Source organism: Ranitomeya variabilis, chromosome 8 (assembly GCF_051348905.1).
Source record: "Ranitomeya variabilis isolate aRanVar5 chromosome 8, aRanVar5.hap1, whole genome shotgun sequence".
NCBI classification, from domain to species: Eukaryota; Metazoa; Chordata; class Amphibia; order Anura; family Dendrobatidae; genus Ranitomeya; species Ranitomeya variabilis.
Genome location: NC_135239.1, coordinates 199,921,181 through 199,927,069, shown reverse-complemented (window position 1 = coordinate 199,927,069; position 5,889 = coordinate 199,921,181).

Below are 5,889 nucleotides of genomic sequence, written 5' to 3'. Positions count from 1 at the left end.
TCTGCAGTACTCGGGTCGTGGAAGCAAATCCGACTACGGGCGTCTGGATGGAGTTTGTATGTTCTCCCCGTGTCTGCGTGGGTTTCCTCCGGGTTCTCCAGTTTCCTCCCACACTCCAAAAATATAATGATAGGTTAATTGGCTTCCTTACAAATTGTCCCTAACATGAAGGTTGGTCGCCCCTGTACAGCGCTACAGAGTATGTTAGCGCTATATCTTCGAGGGGAAACCAATCCATCATTAAATATAAATCCTTTAAACAAACGTACTATTGTAATGTTGCCTTGTGTCAGTCATTTCCTACACAGATCATTTGCAAAAACAGTTGTGTCCAATAGCGGGATGGCTGGAGGTGATTACACAGGGATCTCGCCATACAGATGGCCAGGGACAGCCATGCATCTGCTAACACTTACATGGACAATCAGGACGGGCGTACACTGGTAATATACAGCGTATACACCCACAACGACTCACACCAAACCAAGCAAAGTCACCAAGATCAGAGCTCCCATAGAAATGAATGGAGATACGGCACATGCGCAGCCACCTTTCCATTTCTGACAGTGTATAACGGCGGCCGTTCTTGACTTACATTTGGATCCCTCTCCTCTGTGATGTAATATTGGGCCGCCGATGACTGTCTTGGCAACCCGAGGTCAAATAATGGCCTCCAGGTACGCAAGCTAAGGTGGCCTGTTAGGCCATGCCAGGCGCAGGAATATTCGAGAAATGAGACTGTAAAAAAATAAATATTTGACAAATCTGATTGAGACTGTTTTACTGTATTAAACATGCTGAGGCTTATGGTGCCACAATATATAACTACTCTGGGGTCGTTTTTCTTGAACGAAACTTTTATTAATAAGCATAAAGTTTTTAAAATAAAAGTAGTTACGTAATCAACTCACTTAAGAGTTTCCTACTTACTGTACACTTTTTTTTATTACAGACAGGAGATAAAAACCCTGGAAAGGGCGTGCGACGACCTTCTAATCTTTTGTGCACACGCTTTCAAGGTTTATGGGTCACAAACCATTGGGTGTGCCAGATATGCAGATAGGTAACTACTACCTGCCGGTCCTGAACATACAAAGCACTGCTGCGCCATCTGGTGGACAAGACTGGTTTTTCACCTGATTCCTTCGAAAAAATCGACATAATTCTATATATTTTTTTTTAGTAGCACTTAAAGAAGCATTCCAGTAATAAGTTTATCCTCTGCTCAGATAATATCTTCTAAGGGCCTCTGCAATGCTTTATGGCATTGTCCCATTCACATCACTAAAGCTAAGCTGCAATACCAGACACAACCCATGGACAAGAGTGGCGCTGTTTCTAGAAGAAACAATGGTAAAGTTTTTGAGAAGTATACGTGTCCGGCACCGATCGTGTCCAGTGACTGTCCGGTTTTCTGAATGTACAGCTTTCTGCTTATTGAGCATTCCGCACTTTCACACAGTGACTCATTGTCATCACCGTCGTGACATTCTTCTCCGATGACGAGGCCGCAGGTTACCGCGTTATCTCCTCTGTCTTCGGAAACATGTGAGATTTCGCAATAGGAAATGGCATCATCGTCAAAGCGAGTGTTAATCAGCGAGTGACATAATGATAGAAATCGAGTGACTCTTCTGATACAAGTCAGTGACCCGAGTCTGGGTATCAAGGGCTGCGGAAATTTGGTGTAACCCCCCCCCCCCAACCAATAATTGACCAAAGGGACGACCTGTCCACACAAGTTCTCAGTTAGCGAGATGGTTCCTGTGACTGCAATAGGACCCCATTACCCATCTACTTCAGCACTGGAAGTCTAGAATGATGACTTAAAGGGGTTGTCCTGGACTTTGACATTGATGGCCTATCCTTAGGATGTCATCGATGTCTGATCGGTGGTGGTCCGACACTCGACACCTCCGCCGATCAGCTGTTCATAGTGTTGGCAGTGGCCGGCATTTCTCACTTGCGGAGATGCACGGTATAGTGGTCACGGCCGGGTACTGCACATTTGCCCCCCATTAATTTAAATAGGGGGTGGAGGTGCAGTACCCGGCGGCGGCCACTATACTATACAGTCAACAGAATTATGCTGTTCAGCTCCCTAACTGAACAGTCCTGGCTGCCGCCCCCCGGGAAAAGCTGATCGGCGGGGGGCCGGGGGTCACATCCCTATCTATCAGACATTGATAACCTATCCTAAGGACACGTCATTAATGTTATTGTCCCGGACAATAACAATAATGTCTATGATTGCGGGTTAACACCTAATATCCCTGGAGGTCTAGTTTGGGTTTAAAGAAAACTTTTCACTGCATTTTTTTTATTGCCGCCGCTCCACCGATTCTGGAACAGTTTTTCTTTTTCTTCTGCGCCCCTCTGTTTTACAGTTATGCCCCCTGATAATAACGGTGTCAATTTTCCCTTCAGCCAACTGGGCGTGTACCACAGTGCATCTCAGTGGGCGTTTTCTTTTTCACATCTGACACCGGCGAATCAAAACAAGGCCACGCCCACAGTTACGTTCGGTGTTACACACCCACTTGGCTGAAGGGAAAATGTGTATATTGCTGTAGGGCATAATTTTGGAATGGAGGGGAACAGGAGAAAAAGAAAAACTGTTCCAGAATCAGTGGAGCGGCGAAAATTGGAGGAGATACTCAAGGTTAAATTTTAAAAAAATCCAGTGAAAAGTCCAAAGATATGATGAGCGGGAGTTCTGTTCACTGGAGTTCTTTGACCCCCAAGTGAATGCAGCATTAAGGTGCTTGTGTAACCATGGCTCGATTCACTTAAAGGGAGTGGTGATCACACCTGTGGACTACCTCTCCCTTAAGACCCACAGAAGTGAATGAAGCGGTGGCTATGAAAGTTTAACACAATCTTTTCCCACTTACAGCTCCTCAGTGTCCCTCCTCTGCTGCTGAGATCTCACGCTGCTCAGTACAAGCTGCAGCTATCAGCCAGGCTGTTCTTTCTGTTTAGCTGCTCATTTTTATATCATACAGTCACTCTGGCGTGAATTTTCAAAGTAAAGACACCTGTGTCATAAGGTCTAAGAGATCAACTTAAGGCCATTTCTAGCTGTATAAATCATTACATAAGGACAAATGGTATCGTAGTTTTTAATAACAATTTTTTTAGGCAAGAGCATGTAGGAGGATAATGTATGTGGCACCCGAATTGCACCTTTAAAATTTGCCCCCATAGTCATGGCCCTTATTTCAGGTAATGCCCCCTCCGCACCTCCACCACTTTCATCAGTTTAGTGTATGTGTTGTTTTATTTTATCAGCTACAATGCTCATATGGTAATTTATATCCCAGCCTGCGCTGATCTAATCTTTCTGCGTTTTTACCTTTCTGCAAATAGTTCCTTCACATTTCCTTTGTCACCTCGTCACAATCACTTAAGGTTGAAGTGTTCATTCTTTGGGAAATAAAGGATGATTTATCCAAGCCATGGTTATCTCCGGCTGTTCTGATACATTTTATAGGGCTACTATATGGGATTCCTATGGATTACCATTACAGATGTGTGTTCATCCTGATCCCCCTGCTTCATATATATAAAATGCAACCTGCCTGGTTAGAACTAATAGTCTCTGTCGCTGTTAACATTGGGTGTTGTAGTTTTGTACCAGCTAGAGAGCCACAGGTTGGCCTTGCTGATCTAGACATAGACATTACCATCTTTAAAAGATCAATAAATCTAGTAATAAATGATTAAATTAAGGAGGAAATATAGTCGGCCGCGCTGTTTGTCAGTCTGCAGCATTTTCTGCAGGATCCTGAAACAATCAGTCTTGTAGAAATCCTGCAGAGGACATAAGGGGTTAATCTCCTGCTGATCCGTTCCATATTTGATATAGGTGGTCAGCTGAAGTCAAGTGGGCAGGGCAGATCTGAGGGGGAGGCTCCTGCTGCAGCCAGTTATACACAGGATAGTGAGGAGAAGGGGGGGGGAGATATGGCGGCACCTCCGGGACATAAAGGATATTTCTTTATAAATTTCCCAGTTTTAACTGTAATATGAAGCAAAGGGTCAGAGACGAGGAGAAGATTGAGGGAGCAAGTGCAGGAATGCTTTTTATTAATTTGTGGTACTTTTTGGGTTTAGTATTTCTTTAAGATAGCTTTATTTTTTTATTTTAAAGAATCAATCAATGTTTTTTATATTAATATATTGCAGTCATAATATTATCTAGCACCGTGTACCGTACTTACAATTTCTCTTTTTGTCTTTCTACCCAGCTGATTCTTCTCTTTTCCATCAGGTCTATGACATCACATGATTAAAAACTGACTAGCTGAATCCTTCTAAGCTCTATGTAAAAACAGGAAGTTTATTTTCTCTGCATGAGTCATCATTAGAACTACAATTCTACATTACTGCAAAGTCCCTGGCAGGTTTGAGGAGTGGAGCAGCTGGGTGAGGAGCAGAAGAGGAGTTGGAGCTGGACTGTCAGGGACTTTGCAAGTGATGAAGAATTGTAATTCTAATGATGATTCATGCAAGGAAAATTGACCTCCTGTTACTACATAGAGCTTAGAAGGATTCAGCGCGTCATTTGTTTATCATGTGATGTCATAGACCTAATGAAAAAGAGAATTAACTGGGTAGAAAGGCAAAATGAGCAATTGTAAGTACACAGTGTTGTATAATATGAGGACTGCAATATATTAGGAGGATAAAAACTCTGATGTGTGGAGGAGGTGTCACGGGTTCCTTCTCCGGTATCACACAATCAACAGAGCTAGAGAATAGTGAACAATTCCAAGACCTTTATTTAGGCAGAACACGAAAGGTCCATATATACGATCCATCACACAAAGGATTAAATATTCCAGAACACGAATACAGTTCAGTTACAGAATAAAAGTCCAACAATCCAAAACAGAGGATAACAGCCCATATTCCCTTCTTTCTCTCTGATATGCTCTTCACATCATGGTTCCACATCAGACTGATCTCAGTGTCTCACCTCCCTGATATTTACAAGTCTCCCCCCTCATTCACAGGCCAGGAGGGGGAAGGTCTCAGGGGCTCATTGTTTCAACAAGCTAGGTCAACATGTCATCGGCATATTAGCAAACAACATTATTCACTGACCCTGTGGAGAGATAACAATACAGAACTGTGGGGAGAATATCAGTTGGCAAATAACAACTCATCCTACAATATACAGTAACACCATGATAATCAGTAAAATATAAATATGCACAAAATGATACCCACATAACATATCACACCATCACAGGAGGGCTTCTTTAATTTTCAAAGTTGATGAAGGGGTTTTCTCATGGGTTGCTATATATTGCACTCTTGGAGCAGCACCCGCCTGGTTTTGGCTCTAAGCTAATTATGTTCCACTAGATGGTGGCCCGATTCTAATGCATCGGGTATTCTAGAATATGTATGTATGTAGCAGCCACATAGTATATAGCACAGGCCACGTAGTATATAGGAGCCATGTAGTATATAGCAGACAAATACGATGTGGCCTGTGCTATATACTATGTGGCTGCTATATACAAACATACATACATATTGTAGAATAGCCGATGCGTTAATACAGGCCACGCAGTATATAACACAGCCCAAACAGTATATAACACAGCCCACGTACTATATAACACAGCCCATGCAGTATATAGCAGCCACGCAGTATATAACACAGGTGATGTAGTATATAATACAGGCCACGCAGTATATAACACTGGCCACGTAATATATAATACAGGCCACGCAGTATATAACACTGGCCACGTAATATATAGCACAGCACACGCAGTATATAACACTGGCCAGGTAGTATATAACACTGGCCAGGTAGTATATAGCAGCCACGCAGTATATTACACAGCCCACGCAGTATATAACACTGGCCAC